This window comes from Sciurus carolinensis, chromosome 16 (genome assembly GCF_902686445.1).
Source record: "Sciurus carolinensis chromosome 16, mSciCar1.2, whole genome shotgun sequence".
In the NCBI taxonomy this organism is placed as follows: Eukaryota; Metazoa; Chordata; class Mammalia; order Rodentia; family Sciuridae; genus Sciurus; species Sciurus carolinensis.
This window is the reverse complement of record NC_062228.1, coordinates 17,372,396-17,390,773: the sequence shown is the minus strand read 5'-3', so window position 1 is coordinate 17,390,773 and position 18,378 is coordinate 17,372,396. Positions and strand designations below refer to the sequence as shown.

The following is an 18,378-nucleotide window of genomic DNA, read 5'->3' as shown; positions in this document are numbered from 1 at the left end:
TTTGCCTGCCCATTGTCCCTAATTTCTTGTCACATCCTCAGACAATGCCTAAAGTCCCTCTCTTTTTCTGGAGTACACAGCAGACATTGAGTAGCCTCTAATTGTCATTGAAATACATGTTTTATACTTAGTGCTTCAAAATAGAAAGTTGCACTTATTTTAAAAAAATAGTGAACTCCTAGGAGCAGGAGCTTGGTATGTTCCTTGGATCTCAGTCATTCATTCATGTATTCATTTTAGAAATATTTTCTCCTGGGTGTGATGGTGCACATCTGTAATCCCATTAGATTTGGGTGGATGTAGGAGGATCACAAGTTCAAGACCAGCCTTGGCAACACAGGAAGGCCCTGAGCAACTCAGAAAGACCCCGTCTCAAAATAAAATATAAAAAGGACTAGGGATGTGTGTCAGTCGTTAAGTACCCCTGGGTTCAAGGTTCAGTTGTCAGTACCAAAATAAATCAATAAATAGATAAATAAATAAGTAAAAAAAAAAAGATTTTCTGAGTGCTATGCATGTGTCAGGCACTGTTGGAAGAGTGAGTTGTCAACAACATTCCTGTTCTTGTTTATCTTCTTGCCTAAAAAAGTAATGATTACATTATTATTTTGGAGAAAACTTGTTTTAGTTATCTACCCCCCTACCTACCTACCAATTTTCGGTGCTGAGGATCCAACCCGAATTATTGTGCATGCTAAATTCTAGGCAACTGCTGTGTCCCTGAGACACTCTCCTAGTTCAGGTAGAGATGAGGTACTTTTGCAGATCACCAGTAGTTAGCTGATACTGTAAGCCATGTGAGTCAATAAGTTTACAAGGGAATAAGAAGGGAAGAGGGCCCAAGACTAAGTAGAAACCCTCATAAGTGAAGTTGACTTCTCAGCAGTGGACAGAGAGGCTGAGGGAAACAGGAGTGCTAGGTCAGGGAAGCCAAAGGGGAAGAAATTCAAGGAAGAGGGAGGACTCTACTGTGTCACTTGCTATGATTAAAAAAGATGTAGTCAGGTAAGTATCTAGTAGATTGAGTAACTTTCAGGTCATTGGTGTCTTTTGTCAGCATAGTGAGGCAGAGTGGCAGAGGTGGAAGCTGGACTGAAGGGGCCCAAGGAGTAGAAAGCAAGTGGAACCATATCAGTAAGTGAGCAGAGCACACTAGGAAAGCTTTGTGAGTTTTTAGAGGAGGCCATGATTGTTAGAATGAAGTACCAACAGTAGTTACCACTTAGATGTAGGATTTTGGTTTTCTTGTTGTTCTTGTTGGCTCTTCAGAGTATTTCTAGAATGTGAGCCCTTCTCACCACCTTCACTGCCGCTCCCTGGTCTGAACTTCCATCATCTCTCACACTGACTACTGAATTGCCTTCTAACTGGACTCCCTGTGATCACCCTTGTCCCCCACAGTTTGCTGTTATCAGAGCAGTCAGCATGATAGGTAAGAACATGTCAGCTGATGCCTCTCCTCCATTTAGAGCCCTTCACTGGCTCACCTACTCGCTCTTATCTTCTTACTGCGGTTATATCATGTATCTTACTTCCCTACTATCCCTTGTCTTTTCTGTGACCCAGTCATGTCCTCTTCCTTGCCATTCCTCCAACATATCAGATAAGGTCCTCCCTTAGGAGAATCACACACTGTTACTTCTGCTATGCATTGTTTCCTTAGCGTCCAACTTAGCTAACTCAAATCTTTCTTTCCTTCTTGTCTTCTGGGGCAGGGGTGGTTCCTCAGTGGTAGAGTACATACTTTGCATGTGTGAGGCACAGGTTTCAATCCCCAACATTCCCCACCATGCTTGTGTCAATTTCTCTATTAAAATTGCAACCCAGTCCCAGCTGGTTTTGAGTGTAGGCAGGAGGTCCGATAGTTCAAAGCCAGCATCAGCAACTTAATGATGCCCCAAACAACTTAAGGAGTGAGACCCTGTCTCAAAATGAAAAATTAAAAGGTGTTAGGTATCTCTGGGTGTAAACCGCAGTGCAAAAATTAAAAATAAATAAAACGAAATAAAACTACAACCCAGCCAAGAGTGGTGGCAACTACTTGCAGTCCCTGCTGCTTGGGAGTCTAAGGCATGAGGGTCACTTGAGTTAGGATTTGGAGACCAACCTGGGCAACATAATGAGACCCTGTCTCCAAACAAATATAGAAACAAAGTAAACAAGTAAAAATAAGATTTTTGCTTTTTTCTCTTCCAGGCCCTACCAGTTTTCCAATATGCTGTGTATTTATTTGTTTACTTGTTATGATTGTTGACTTTTGCCTGCTTTCTTCCAGCAGTGAGAAAGTCGTGCTCAGCAGACATTTTTTGTTGTTTTGTGGTCTAAAATATCCCAAGAGACTAGGACAGTGGCTGGCACAGATTAAGCCTTTAATGAATACTGGTTAGAGGAATGACTGAGTATACATACTTTGCATGATCAGACAAATGGAAAGCAAATGACACTATGGGTTGGAAGGAAGAAAGAAAAGTTTCCCTGGATAACAGAAGGGACTGTTTCCAGTTGAATTTGTGACCTTCCTTTCCTTTTCTTCAGGTGTAGCAGAGGAGGAATGATCGTGAATAGTGTCTCTCCGTTCTTCCACCACAAACTCATCTTAGCCCCTATGGTTCGGGTGGGCACTCGCCCAATGCGGCTGCTGGGCCTGGATTTTGGAGCTGACATCGTTTACTGTGAGGTAAGTGCTCCTGGTTTCCTGGGAGGGCTTTCCCACAGTGGAGCCTCCTCATTTGGATGCGGAAGTGTTCAGGAGTGGGGGAGGCAGAATGGAAACTCCCCGCACAGGTGTTTACTGAAGGTGGCAGGGGATGAACCGGCAACACCATTGAGCTCTGTGGGCCCTAGTGGAGGCCAGCAGCCTGGGGAGCGCAGAGGTGTCTGGGTTACTGAGATGGGTAGATGAGCATCAAGTTGGGCACTGCCCTGGCCCCCACAGGAGCCCCACAGGAGCATATGTTCAGTTCATCAGTGAATGGACTCAGAGGTTAGGAAGAGGAGAGGAAGGACCAGAAGCAGGCTGAGGAACCCGGACGAGGTTGGGTTTTGGTTGCCATCGGATTTTCTGGTGGTGTTAGCTGGTGGGGCAGTAGATACACTTGCTGAGCCCTCTGGAGAATACTGGGGTTCAGACCCAGGTTCAGAAAGATCTGTGAGAAAAACAGAATTAAAGGAGTAGCTGATGTTGGATGATGAGGGAATGTGAGCAGGCAGTGCTTCTCATTGAGCATGTTTCAGAGTCAACCTGGAGAGCTTCCCTTAGTCCTGATATGTTGTCCTACTGAGTGTGAAAAGTTTCAGATGCTCTTCAGTTATTCTGATCTTACCATCTTTTTTTTTTTTTTTTTTCCTGTCCTGCAGATGGAACCCAGAGCTCTGTGCACGCTAGGGCTCCACTGCTGAGCTACTTCTCATCTCCCATTCTTTTATTTAAAACCCATTGGGGGTGGGGTTGTGGCTCAGTGGCAGAGCACTTGCCTGGCATGTGTGAGGCACTGGGTTCAATTCTCAGCATCACATATACAGTAATAACAATAAAGGTCCATCAACAACTAAGAAAATATTTTAGAAAACCATTGGGGGTGGGGATAGGGATGGGATAACTGTGGCTGTAACTGGCAATAGGAGGAGTCTTTAGTGACGGGATCCTTCTGTGTCTTACCTGTGTCAGTGTCAATATCCTGATAGTGATATTGTGTTACAGTTAAGATGTGGTCATTGGGGAACCTGGGTGACGGTACCTCCTAGTTCAAGAGTCTCTCACCTTCCACAACTGCATGTGAAGCCCAGTTACCCTAAGATAAAGTGTGTAATTGGAGAGGAACCCACCGTGTAGAGAGAAGGGAGGGCCTGTGAGTGTACTTGGGGAAAACACCCTAATTCCTAGGTGTGTTTCTTGGAGGATAGGTGTCAATGTGAGAAGAAAAATGTGAGAAAATATGCAAATTAAAGAGTCTACTGTCAGGGATGCCACAGTCATGTGTGTGAACAACCTGAGACGGCAGAGAGATCAATTGTAAGAAGGCTGTTGGTGGTATTTGTGAGAATAAGGTGAGTGGGGACAGCTGCGGAGTTAAAGGCTTAAGGATGAACAGCAAACAAGGAGGGAGAAGAAGGACTGCCGGCCACCACAGCAGGGATTTAAGAGGTTAATTGGGAACAAGTACAGGCAGGTGGCTTGAGGTAAAGGAAGTAGGGTGAAGGGAGTTATTTAGAAAAGACTTGCGTGTTTGAGGAATAGAGGGAGAAGGAGAAGTGAGGGGCTGTAGGGGCGATGGGCCAGGCCAGCAGTGCAGTGGAGTCGGTTTGTTGTTTTCCTTTTCTCTTGGAGGGGATAGGGGTTTGTATATTTATTTTGTGGCAGTGCTGAGGGTGGAACCCAGGACCTTGCATATGCTGGGCAGGCATTCTGTGACTGAACTGTAGCCTCAGCCTAGGCCACAGGTTCTTTTTTTTTAAATTTTTGTTCTTTTCTTTATACAGGGGAGTAGAATATATTTTGGCATAACATACATCCATGGAGTATAACTTATTCTAATTAGGACCCTATTTTTATTTTAGGGGCCAGGACATTGATACTGGTGATTGAACTCAAGGGCACTGGACCAATGAGCCACATCCCCAGCCCTATTTTATATTTTATTTAGAGACAGGGCCTCACTGAGTTGCTTAGTGTCTCACAGTTGCTGAGACTGGCTTTGAACTCAGGGTTCTCCTGCCTCAGCCTCCCAAAATGCAGGGCTTACAGGCATGTGCCACCATACCTGGCAAGGATTTTATTCTTGTGGTAGTACATGATGAGGAGTTACCCTGATCTCTGTATTCAAATACGAGGCTAAGAAAGGTATGTCTGATTCATTCTACTGTCCTTCCTATTCCCTCCCCCTGCCTTTCGTTTGATTTCCTTTGTCTAATCCACTGGTTTTGTATCTTCCCCGCCCCACCCAATGTTGTTGTGGGTTAGCATCCACATATCAGAAAGAACATTTAGCTTTAGGTGTTTGGGTTATCTTATTTCACTTAGGATGATCATCTCCAGTTCTGTCCATTACCTAGCAAATGCCATAATTTCATTCTTCTTTATGGCTGAGTAATATTCCATTGTGCACATACACCACGTTTTCTTTATCCATTAATTTGTTGAAGTGCACCTAGCTTAACTATTGTGAATTGAGCTGCTCTAGAGAGTGATGTAGCTGCATCATCGTAGCATGCTGATTTTAAGTCCTTTTGGGATAGACCGAGGAGTGGGATAACCAGGTAAAATGGTGGTTAGATTCTAAGTGTTGTAAGCAATCTCCATACTACTTTCCATAGTGGTTGCACTAATTTGTAGTCCCACCAACAATATATGTGAGTACCTTTCTCCCCACATCCTGGGCAACATTCATTGTTACCTGTATTCAAGTTGCCATTCTGACTGGAGTGACATAGAACTGGAAGTGTAGTTTTAATTTACATTTCTCAATTTTGCTAGACATGTTGAACATTTTTTCATATAATTTTTCCTTTTGTATTTCTTCTTTTCTCAAGTGCCTTTTCAGATCCTTTGCCCATTTACTTACTGGGTTATTTGTTTTTTTTGCTTTCAAGTATTTTTAGCTCTTTGTATAACCTGGAATTAATGGTCTATCTGTGGTGCAGGGGGTAAAGATTTTCTCCCATTGCAAAGGCTCTCTGTTCACGTTCTTCATCATTTCTTTTGCAGTGAGGAAGTTTTTAGTTTGATAGCATACAGTTTCTTGATTCTTGCATGTACTTCCTGCACTTTAGGAGTCTTGTTTAGGAAGTTGGTTCCTAAGTGATCATGATGGGGGTTGGCCTAGTTTTTGTTCTAGTAGTACAGGGTCTCTGGTCTAATTCCTAGGTCCTTGAGCCGTTTTGAGATGGTTTTTGTGCACTGTGAGAGGTAGGGGTTCAATTTCATTCTACTACTTATGGATTTCCCATTATGCCAGCACCGTTTGTTGAAGAGGCTATCTTTTCTGCAGCGTATGTGTATGGTGCCTTTACCTCCTCAGAGGTTACTGTGTGTACAAGGGTTTGTCAATGTGTCTTCTTTCCCATTGGTCTTCATGTCTGATTTTGGGGCACAGATTTCTTGATAAGGAGGTGGGACCTGCCCTTATGTGAGATGGGCCAAGGAGGCTTGGGGGGAGTGATGGGTTGTGAGGGAAGCTTAGGGGTTATGTGCTGAGAGACTTGTAGGAAGCCAGTCTTTTGTTGGAAATGAGAGTGGCGAGAAGGATTTGGGAGTAGGGACTTGAGGAAAGTGAGAAGCTGTGGTCTTGTTCCATAGTCACTAAAAACTGGACCTTTGCCTGGCAGCTATGCTTGCTATGCAGTGCTAACTTGCAGCCTTATGGGAAGGAAACCTGAGAAGCCTGGTGGGGATTGGGATGCTGGTACCTGCAGCAGGGCAGGGGCTGAGCTTTCTAGGGTGCTGGCAAAGTGAGGTGGGAGGGAGGGTAGGAGGAATGGAGTACATGTTCTCTGGAGGTTTCAAGTGGGAGGCAGAAAGGAAGGTTTTTGAGTTCAGGATGACAGAGGCCTAAGCATGTTCCATGGCAAAGTTCTAGGGTTGATAAAATCGAGGAAAAGGCAGTGGAGCCTGCATTAATATATTCATCCCCCTTGTCTTTCAGTTTTTTTTAGCTCCCAGAAAGGGGACTTGTTTTCTCTGGGAGAGAGGTACAGTATAATACGAGGATGGAAGGAAGCCATGTCTGTCAGAGCACAGGGCCTGTAGGCAGCCATGTTTCTTTGACAGCCGTGGACCATCAGTTTGTGCTAGTGGTGGCCATGGAAGGGAAGCTGGGCAGTAAAAGCTGAGCTGCCTCTAGAAACAGACCTGTGTCATGAGGATCCAGATCCTCCATCAGCTAATTCCTTAGGAATTCTTAGGTTTGTTTTCAAGCCCTTTAGAAGTTAAGCACTTAGGATTTATGTGATGACTTCAATATGTGGCCTTTCTAATCGGGCAAAGCTTGGTTCTCCTAATAAATGTGCCTAGGTGTTTATTCCAGGGTTCTACTCAAGTTTGGAGCAGAGGAATGTAATTTAAACACTTCAGTATTTTTGATGTTCTTCTCTGTGAGAGAGTCGGGATAGCCTCTGAACGAACAAGGGGTTTCTGCTAGAGAAGACCTACTCTTGCCAGGCACTGTGGCGCATGCCTGTAATCGGTGTGGCTCGGGAGGCTGAGACAGGAGGGTTGAGGTTCAAAGCGAGCCTCAGAATCTTAGCAAGGCTCCTAAGCAACTCATGGAGACCCTGTCTCTAATAAAATATAATAAAGGGCTGGGGAAGTGACTCAGTGTTAAAGGGCCCGTGGGTTTAGGTTTTGGTATCAAAAATCAACAACATAAAAAAATGACTTAGTCCTTCCATGCAGTCTTACCTTCGAGGGACAGAAGAAAATAGGCAGTTATGTTCTTGCTTGGATATTTGGCTGGAAACTGGGGCCTTGAGACCTGGGCTTGGCATAATGTGGTGCTGGTGCCTCCTGGTGGTTGCAAAAGTTGCTCTGCAAGAAGGCTAACTCCTGCTTGCCTGTTCTTTGTGGGTGAGTTCTCATGAACCCAGATAGAGAGCCAGCTGTAGGATTAGGTAACGAAATTAGCCACGTACCTGGTACAGGACCTAGGGGAAGAGCAGGCTGCAGGCTCTTCCTTAGCCCGCTGAACCCTAAACACCTGGAAGATGAATCTTGTCAGAAGAGTTGAAAGAGCAGCAGTCCTTCTTCCCTAGGTTTACCCTTTAAATATTTTAGGAGTGCCCCAGAGGTCTCATTTCTATTCCTTTTTATATTAACAGAGGGACTCCAATGTCCCACCTGAGGAGACAGGTGTTAGAGTTAAACCTTTTAATAAGTGGGATCAGGAGAGAAGGCAGTGTGTTTTTAACAGATCCCCTGATATACTGATTATTAAAGTAATTCATTGCATTGCGTAGAACACAAGAAGGGTAGAAAATTGAGAAGAGGTCTGGGGTTGTGACTCACTGGTGTGGCACTTGCCTGTAGGTGTGTATGGGGCACTGGGTTCGATTCTCAGGATCCCATACAATAAATGAAAAAGAGGTTCATTGAGAACTAAAAATATAAAAAAATTGTGGTAAAAATTGTAAGGAGAACAAATTTGTGATGGCAAACACCAATAATCCCAGATCCTTGGGAAGCTGAGGCAGGAGGATCACAAATTTGGGGTCAGCCTCAGCAATGTTCCAGACCCTGTCTCCAAATAAAAAAGGAGAATGGAGTGGGCACGTAGCTGAAAGGTAGAGCAACACTGGAATCAGTTTCCGGTACTGTGGAGAGAAAAAGAAAAGGATAGGGAAATTGTTGATAATTTCCTTTTAACAGAAAGAGCACCTTTAGAAAGAAGGAGGAGGAGTACAAAGCATGACTTTTAATAGAGACCCAGTCTCTGGCAAACTCTGCAGATAGTATATGGTCTAGCAGTTCCTCACGGCATGCTTAACCAAGGCCCTGGGTGTGATATCATTGAACATCATTTGAAACATCCTCCAGTGCGTCCCTCAAATTGTTGTATGTTTGAATGACATCACAGTCAGTACACAGCAACAATAAACATTTTATTTCTCATAAATATAGTAATTACAAGCATGAAAAAGAGATGATGCGTTAGAAGTTTGTTCTCTCCACAGAGAGGCTCAGCCAGCAAACTTCTGTGGCCTTTGTCCCTTTCCAGTGTGCTTGGAGCGTCGAATTTTGGGTCCAGGGCAACCCAAGATTTTTTATGCCTCTGAGGGTGCATGGCGTTTCTTGGGAGCCCCTCTAGCTCTCTTATTGGGCTTCTCTGCTGGCTTCTCTTCCAACTTGTCTATTTTGGCCTTGGCTTGAGTGGCAAAGGGTCGTCCCCATAGAGCCGGTAGCCACCAACCAGGCAGTATGTCTCCCCATGCCAGCCCACCTGGGTTTCTCCACATCCTTGGTAGAGGACATGGTAGTATGCAGGTGTAGGAGGAGACGCGGGAGGCAGCGCTGCTGGAAGGAAACCCAGAACCCATCAGTCACTTCTGCCTTATGCACTTTGCCACCAGCACCACCCTCTCCTGTTCCTTCCTGTTCTGCCTGAAGCCCTCTTATCTGCTTGGCATCCCAAACACAGCCTTTACCTGTCGCCTCCCTGGATGTTTTCTGTCTCCTCAAGAGATGCTTTCTGTAAAGTACGTGAGTTCCTGGAGCCAATGGAAGCAGCAAGAGAACAGTCAGACCTCAAAATGTTCACAAACAGCACTCCCTCAATCTCCCCTTCTACAACTGAGACAAATTTCTATAAGTCTGTCTTTTCTGAGGCTTCAATGGAAATAATTTTCAAGGTTTGGAATACAGAGTCTAATATAAATTGTTTTAGAACCCCTGTGACTTTGGCAGCTCCTGTTGGTACCAATTGATAGAGCTTGTTTGAACAACACTGAATTCTAGCCTGGTTTTTATGGATTTTTCTAAGGCCTTTCTTGTTTTGAGATGGTGTTTTGCTATGTTTCCTGAGACTGGCCTGGAACTCTTGAGCTGAAGCCATCCTCCTGCCTCAGCCTCCTCAGTAGCTGGCACTGTGGTTGCACACCAGTGTGTCCAGCCCTACCACTTTCTGCAGGCCGTATTCTGGGACAGAGGGATCCAGAGATCCAGGTCCAGATTCTGGGTGCCAAGCTCAGGCCCAATAGCCTTCTCCCCTCCACTTCCCGAGACATCATTTCCTGACTACCACTTGCTCTGTCCCCCTGGGTCTTCTGTTCTTCCCAGCTGCATGGCACCACCCTGTCCCTCAGCAGATCAGACTGGGACCTGTGGGAGGGGCCCGAGTGTGTGTATCCCTGACAGTGTGGTAAAGGTGTCTGTGTCTGAAGGTGAGGTTGATGAGAGGCCAAGAGCTCACCTCAAAGTGCTCCATCATTTGATAATGAAAGCACAGCACGCTTTTGTAAGCGTCTCATGAAGGAAGGATGTGGAGAAAGCCTCCTTTCTGATTTGGTGATGGGAGTCTCACCTTTTTTCTGAGGTTTCACTCTGTTCCCCACCCAGATCCTTGAGCCCATCTCCTGTGCTCAGGTGATCCTCCCACCTCAGGCCCCAATAGCTGGGACCGTAGATGAGTAGCAGTGTACTGGGCTCTGAAGGAAGCATCTGGGGAGTCTGAAGGGGAGGGCTGGGTTGACAGAGATCAGGACCTTTGTGAACACTTGCCCTGAGCAGTGAGCACAAGCACTGTGGGTCCCTGAGGGAGCAGCAGACCTTTGGTCTCACTCATGGCCGGGGAAGTCCTGAGGAGTGATGGGCCAGCCCAGAAGGAACCTGTGGCAGTCCAGTGAGGTTGTGTATTTACCAAGGGCTCCATTACAGATGCCTGGCCTAGGCCTACCTGCCGCACTGCTCTCCCAGGGGACGGAAGACAAGTTAGACTGGATATAAATGAGCTGGTCAGACATTCTCTCTTGAGCAGCCAGACTCGCTGGTGTTTTGTAGAGAACTGGTAGGTAAGTTTCCTAGCTACCCTGCCATGGAAACTGTTGCTTGTGATGTCATCACGACCCACTGAGGTCACGGAAGGAATGGGTTTCTTGAGGAGTGGTGTCAGACCCTTGGTGTTTTATGGAAAATATGGTTGAAACTAGAAAATCCTGCCTGAGCCTTCCCTTCTGGCCTCTGTACTCATATCCTAGACAAATATCCACTGTCTGTGGAGCCCAGCTGGGGGTTGGGACAGTCCATGACCCCAGGGGAGCAAGAGAAACCCAAATTCTGAGACTGACCTGAGAGTCATGAATCAACACAGAGAGCTAGGTTGCATCGCCCTGTCCTGAGCATTAAACTGTTGGAGGGGCAGTGATGAGAGTGGATTAGGGGGTCAGGAAACTCTCCTTAGCCGTGGGCCTGAACATAGGTTAATATTTGGGCTTGGTGTGGTGTGATCTGTTGACTCAGGAGCCCTGTGCAGGAGATTTTTCTAGTTTAAAGCCAGTTTCATCAAGTTAGTGAGACCCTAAGCAAGTTAGTGAGAGCCTGCCTCTTTTTAAAATTAAAAAAGTCCTGGGGATATGCCCCAGTTGGTTTAGTACTCTGAGTTCAATCTCCAGTGTACAAAATCAAAGAACCAAAAAATTGGAGATTCATCAAAGCCCTCCAATTGGGAAGAACTCCTAAGACGGGCTCATGTTGAACTCCTTCTGCCCCAGAGATTAATACTTTGATGGTTCGGAGATGTGAGGCATTGGGTTTGATCCTAGGAACCACCAAGAAAAAAAGAAAAGAATTGCACCCTCACTTTTTTACCAATGAGGTCTGAAATGAGGCTAATGGGCCTAGCCAGGGTTACACAGGTAGGACAGAGGTGTTCTGCTCAACAGTGGGGTTTTTTGTTGTTCATGTTGGGGCTCCAGAGTTATAACTGTAGGACAAACTTGTCACATTTCAAGGTGGTGGACAGTGGCAAGGCTGTAAAGGTGCTCCAAGGCCAAAGGAATTCTCCACTGACTGTACAAAGTAGGAACGACAGGTCCATTTTAACCTAATTTGAGATGTGATTATGACAATTATGATATTACAAATGAGCACATTATCATTTCAGTTTCATTTCTTCACAAAAGGTTAAGAGGCTCTGTGTGGGTGTGTAAGTCTGCAATTCCAGCTTTGCAGGAGTCTTAGGCAGGAGGACCACAATGTGAGGCCAGTCTCAGCAACTTAGCGAGACCCTAGATAAAAATAAAACGTTGTGAGGATGTAGGTCAGTGTTAAATTTCCTGTGGGTTGCATTCCCAGTACCGCAAATAAGTAATTTAAAGATGGAGAGAACTGGGATGTAGCTCAGAGTTTGAGTTCCCCTGGGGTTAATCCTTTTTGCTGGGAGAAATATGGAAAGAAAGAAAGAAAAGGAGGGAAGGAAGGAAGAAAGGGAGTGAGCGGGAGAGAGAGAGAAAGACAATAGAGAGAAAGAGAGAAAAAGAAAGAAAGAAAGAAAAGAAAAAGAAAGAAAGAGAAAGGAAGGAAGGATGAATGGAAGGAAGGAAGAGGAAGAAAGAAAGAAGAAAGAAAGAAAGAAAGAAAGAAAGAAAGAAAGAAAGAAAGAAAAAGGGAAGGAAGGACGGAAGGAAGCGAGGGAGGAAAGGAAGGAAAGGAGGGAGGGAGAAAAACAGAAAGAGAGAGAAAAGAAGAAAGGAAGGAAGGAAGCAAGGGAGGGAGGGAGGAGGAAGAATAGAGCTGGGGATGTAGCTCAGAGGTAAAGAGCTTGCCCTCCATACTGGGCAAAGAAAAAAAAAATAACTCAACTAAGTCTCTGTCCTACATGAGTCAATTTGGAGTGTGAATCGTCAAATATAATGAAGTCTGGCCTAATGGTAATTCTTGTTAAGGTAGTCCATGAAAACATTATTTATTGCCATAAATGTCATGTCAGAAAATAAAAACAAGTTTTATTCTCCACGATATATGTGAAAGACTATGCTACTTTGGTCCAATGCTCCACTACTCCAATACTGGCCAGTAGCTCATCTTTGAAGCCACTAGCAGCTCACCAGGCCCTGAGAGGTATTAAGGACAGCCTAGGTGACAAGTGTGTTCACCCCTTCAGGACACCAGGAAAGATCCCTAATCTAGAATTACATTTGAGTGGCTGAAATCAAGCTTGCTGAGGCAAAGGCTCTTTCCCAGAGGATGCCAGTCCTGGAAGGCTTTTCCTTCAGCAAGCTGCCAATTGAATCTTCTGCAGCAGGCTCACATCCCAGGGATGGGTCACAAATCTGACAAGTGCACATGGCCCCTGGCTCCCAAGCCAGCCCACCCTCCCTGGTCTGTGGATGTATCTTGCAGGGTGAGGGGAAAATCATAACTGACAGCCATCTCTATGTGGGTACTGTATAGGCCCCAAGAGGCTATGTCTGTGCAGAGCAGTAAGTCGTGGGATCCGTTGTGGAAGCATTGGATGATAGCTGCCCTCACTGAGGCTGACAGTGTCCCTGGAGCCTTAGGATTTGATTTTGTGGCCATCCAGAACATGTCCCAGACAGTTGACAGTACTGGGCTGTTACAGAACACCAGGACAGTTCCTGAGGGCGCAGGCTTATCTTCTTTGTCTCGCTGCTTGAGGATCTGCACCAGTTGTGCCGCCACTGCTGCTCCCTTCAGCCTCAGAAATGTTTGTGTGACATGAGGTATGACACAGTGGAGCTGGGAGGTGGTGATGGTGGTGAGAGATCCCGGGCTCCCCACTTTACTCCACACCTTCTGGATCTCATGTAGGGGATCAGTCTCAGCACCTTAGGGAGACCTTGTCTCAAAAAGAAAGGGGGACAACTGGGGTTGTAGATCAGAAGTAGAGTACTTTCCTAGCAGGTGTGAGTTACTTGGATTTTGATGGAGAGCACCACATTAAAATAAAAATCAAAATAAAGGTATTGTGTCCATTTACCATGAAAAAATGATTTTATTAAACAAAACAGGATGGGGTGTTTTGGTAAAGGACCCCAAACAAACAAACAGAAAGCAAAAATTGAAAAATCTCTTGTTTCTAAATAAAGGGGAACATTTACTATTTTTGTAAATATATTTTTAGCTGTTAATATGTCTTGTTTTATTTTGTACATGTGGTGCTGAGTATTGAAAACAGGGCCTTCATGCCAGGCAAGTGCTCTCCCACTGAGCCACAATTGCAGTCCGTATCTTCTTCTTATAGTAGTCATCTTTGAAAGTTATTGATGTTAGTAGCAAGTGTCGAGCTGCACTAAGAAGGATACATGAGATATAGTTGATTTTTGTTATTCGTAGAAGTTATGTTCTATGAAGTTGCTGAGCAAAGGAAAATCGGATGTGAATACTGAACCGAGTGACCCTAGGGGGAATACAGAATTAGGATTTTGCTAGCCTTTGGTCACATTTTTATCTCCTGATTAGCACCTAAACTGATTTTATGTGTGTGTCTGTTCAAAACTCTGCTGTTTATTTATTTAGGCGTTAGGGATCAAACTCAGTGCAGTGCATTCTAAGCCTGTGCTGTACCACGAAGCTCTACTGGCAGCTCCAGCCAATATACCATTGATTCATTAACCTTGAACTCAGAAACCAATAGCATTATACTGTCATGCCTAAGAAGGCTTATGAAACACACGTGTTTTGTCAGTAAGGTTCATGACAGCCTTCTTGTGCTTAAGAGTATTTAACAGGCAGAGGGATCACAAGTTCAAAGTCAGCCTCAGCAAAGTGAGGAACTAAGCAACTCAGTGAGACCCTGTCTCTAAATGAAACACAAATTCCACTGGGGATGTGGCTGAGAGGTCCAGTGCCCTGAGTTCAATACCTGATAACCAACATTCAGAAAAGAAAAAGAAAAAGAAAAAAACCTGTCACTCAAGAGGCCTTCAGCACCATGCTTGGAGCCATTTTCTACAGTGAGATCATTAGCAAAAGTACAAAGGAGAAGGGCTGCATATACTGTCAAAAGGACAAATTTCATATCAGAGCTAAAATAAGGAGACAAGAGTGGCACCTTGTTGATCTGCTGGAGATGTTTATGTCAGGTGACTGCAGTTTGTTGTCACTTAGTGACTGTCCATGAATGAGTGGAAATACCACATGTATTGATTAGGTGTATAATTCAATTTTAGTGAATAGATGCATTTGAAAATAGGCAACTGCAAATAATAGTGAAGATTGACTGTAAGAGTACTCGTCCACTCCAGTTTCCTGACACACTCTTAGTAATTAAGGAATGGTCACTTGCACCTCTAAGTGCCATGTTCCAGGACAATTGGGACCAGTATTGAAACACAAAGTTCAGTGTATGTACGTTTTTTCCAATATTTCAGAAAATTGTAAAATGCTTGCAATCACTCAGAGAAACTGCATACAACTCAAACATGCAGTTTAAGAAAGAATGATAAAGTGAACAAACCATTACCTGGGTGGTGAGATGGACCATCATCAGCACGTCAGAAGCACAAACGTCTGTGGTCCCTTTTTTCTGTTCAGGGTTATGCTTTGCTGTGTTCACTTGCAGGGCTTAGGCTAGGCTGAACTTGTACCCCGTGTGTTTGTGTTTTGTTGTAGAGGTACTCAGAACAGTGGATTTCGTGGCCCCTGATGACCGAGTAGTCTTGTGCATTTGTGAAAGAGAACAGAGCAGAGTGGTCTTCCAGATGGTAGGAGACCCCAATGTCAAGTGTCCTCCTGAGGCTTCCTGTGTGTTGGGATGTCATAAGTTAGGTCCTGTGCCTGCCAGCATCGAATGCCTGAGCTTCCTCGCACAGCAGTGGCTTCCGGAAGACTTGACTTGAGCATTTTTGGAAGGGTCGTTCCTGAGTGCTTACACTATGGGAGCCAGTGTGTGGACATCAGGCTGTCACAGTCTGTTCCATGCCTCCAGTCTCAGATTTAATTTACTTAATTACAGGAATCTTTTGCTTGGCAACATGACTTGTATATTAATTTTTGAATCCTAGCATTGATTATATTCAGGTCGTGGTGTTTCTTTTTGTGTAGTCTGTATTTATTTCCTCGCAGAGGAATTAGATTTCCTGAAGAGTAGTTAAACTCTGTTTGTTTGCTTGTTTCTGCTTTTTGTTAGAAGGGATTGAAATCCAGGGCACTGAACCCCGTGATTCACATCCAGCCCTTTGTATTTTTTCTTTTGAGACAGGGTTTCACCGAGTTGCTTAGAGCTTCTCTAAATGGCTGAGGCTGGTTTCAAACTTGCCATCTTTCTGTGTTGGCCTCTCGAGCTGCTGGGATTGCAAGTGTGTTCTGCTGCTCGTGGGTGGTTATACGTTTACTTTAGGTTTGCAAAGACTCCATTGCTCTGGACATTCTTTGGTGCTCTCTTAGAAATAACTCCCAAAAGATGTTGAGGTTATTTTTTAAAATTTTTGTATTTTATATTTTTTTATGTTTTTTAAATTTATTTTTGTTCTAAACAAATGGGATACATGTTGTTTCTCTGTTTGTACATGAAGTAAAGGCATACCATTTGTGTAATCATACATTTACATAGGGTAATAGTGTTTGATTCATTCTGTTATTTCTTCCTTCCCCCCAACCCTCCCACCCCTCTTTTCCCTCTATACAGTCCCTCCTTCCTCCATTCTTGCCCTCCTTCCACCTCCCAATGTATAGGTTTTTAAAGCATTTATGGCAATGTGTAGACATATAATTATGGAATCCTAAGTTGTAGGTATCTGTATGTTTTCTAGAAGATTCTTTCCTTCATGTTTTTGTAAGATTGAACGTGAGAATAGCATTAAGGACATTATTTAGGTCTTCCACTCCATTTTTTTCCTTTCCCAGTGAGCTCCTCCATTCGTCTGGCTTATTGGGAGACAAATGGTCCACACTACTTGTGAGCATGAATGTGTATGTGTTTGTGTTTGTGGGACATGTTGGTGGGGAGATGGGTATGTATGTGCGTGCACATCTGCCTTTATCAGGGCACTGATTGGTTGATGAAGGCTTTTGTGTTCCCAGGGTACCTCAGATGCAGAGGGAACCCTGGCTGTGGCCGGGCTTGGGAAAGTTTCTCCCTCCTGAGCTCCCTTTGTCTTTCCTGTGAATGAAGATGTCCTAGTATCACTGATGACCATGGAGGTGATCCACCCTTGTGCCTTGTGGCCCATTACTTTCTGTTTTGAGCTGAGCGTGATTTCCCTTCCTCTTTGTGATATCTTAAGTCTGTCCTGGGACTCACATGTACCCCCTGTTCCCAGTTCCCAGAGACCCTCATGTGAGGGCCCAATTTGAATGTTTATTCCTGGCATTCCCTTTGTGGGGATTCTCCTGACTGTGAGTCCTGAGGCTTTAAGTCTTAGCGTTGGTAAGTCCTCTTACTTCCTGAGTTAAGAAAGGCAGCAGAGTACCGTGATCCAAGAGTGAGTTTTAGAGTTAAGATACAGCTGGATTCCAATTCTGGGTTTCCTACTGGCTAACTGTGTGAGCTTGGGAAGTTTCTTAGCCTTGCTGATAAGTTGGTTCCTTACTCTGTGAAACTATACCATTAGTACTACCCACCTCTGTTACAGGGCAGGGTAAAGGAAATCAGGCATGTTATTTGGAGCATGTCACACATTGGGAGTGCTTGGTACGTGTTAGCTTTTGTTGTTGATGACAGTGATAGCAAGAAGGGACTCGGGCGGTAATTGCTGTTGATCACAGACTGTTAACTGTACTAACCAGAGAATGAGGTCAGGGTCCCTTCTGCATTTGCAAGTTTTTGGAGTAAGTCAACTGTGCAGCTCAGCAAATGAACGTCGCCGTGTAACTTGTGCCAGAAGAGTTGCTCTGGCAAAGGGCTCTTGTTCTTATGTCACTTCTCTGCATTGACAAATGGTTTTCGTTTCCCAGTGAGACACGCTACCTTGGAATTGTCTTAGCATAACTTTTACTGGGTATTCGAGTTATCTGATACAACTGCAGTATGGGAAAGTTCTCAATTCCTACCTCTTTTCAGATGTATACCCACATTATGTGTTTTGTTTGAAACTCTGCTCAGATGAGGTCTGTCATTGAGGGTGGTGTGTTTCATAGAGTGAGAGACATAGCAAAGGTTTATTAGCACAGACCCGTTCATATTTTTGACTCTTGTTCATCAAGCTGAATGATTATTACCTCTTTTCTTTCATGATTTCCCAGAGAAAATGATGTAGCTGTTATTGATGTCAACATGGGCTACAGAAAAGACTATTCCACCAAGGTGAAGGATTTCTTTATGTTCCTCACAAATATAGTATGGAGATTAAAAATGGAAGGTAAGGAGATGTGAGGGTGAGGTACAGTGTCTAGTCTGGGCTAGATCCTGTTGTGGATGGAGAAAATGCTGGAAAGGATGTTAGTGGATCAATGGGCAAAACTGGAACAGGGCCAGGCCTGGTGGCCCATGCCTGTAATCCCAGTTATCTTGGAAACTGATGCAGGAGGACTGCAAATGTGAAGCCATCCCAGGCACCGTAGGAGGACCCTGCCTCCAAATAAAATAATGAAAGGCCTGTGGAATTAGCTCAGTGGTATAACACTTGGCTAGCAATGTACAAGGCTCCAGGTTCAACGCCAAGTGCTGCGAAAAAAATTTAAAAAGAAGAATACTATGAACAGGGCTTAGTCTTTTCATGAATAAAACAGAGACATATGGGCTGGGATTGTGGATCAGTGGTGGAGAGTGTGCCTTGCATGGATGAGGTGCTGGGTTCATTTCTCAGCACCACATATAACTAAATGAGGAAAGTAAAGGTCCATCAACCTGCTTCTGTGCCCAAGTGCAGATTCCTGCCCACAGGGAGTGTCCAGTGGGTAAAGATGTGGTCCTGAGCATCTCAATGTGTGTGTGATAGCTTCCTTGTGGCGTATTTGTTCACTTAAGTGCTTATGTGAAAAACAGCTCCATG

General features: G+C 44.6%; 1 pseudogene; it reads right to left on the bottom strand.

The window, feature by feature from the left end:
• Nucleotides 1-8,670: 8,670 nt before the first annotated feature.
• LOC124967328 (DPEP2 neighbor protein-like) lies at nucleotides 8,671-10,449 on the bottom strand (annotated as a pseudogene).
• Nucleotides 10,450-18,378: the final 7,929 nt, after the last annotated feature.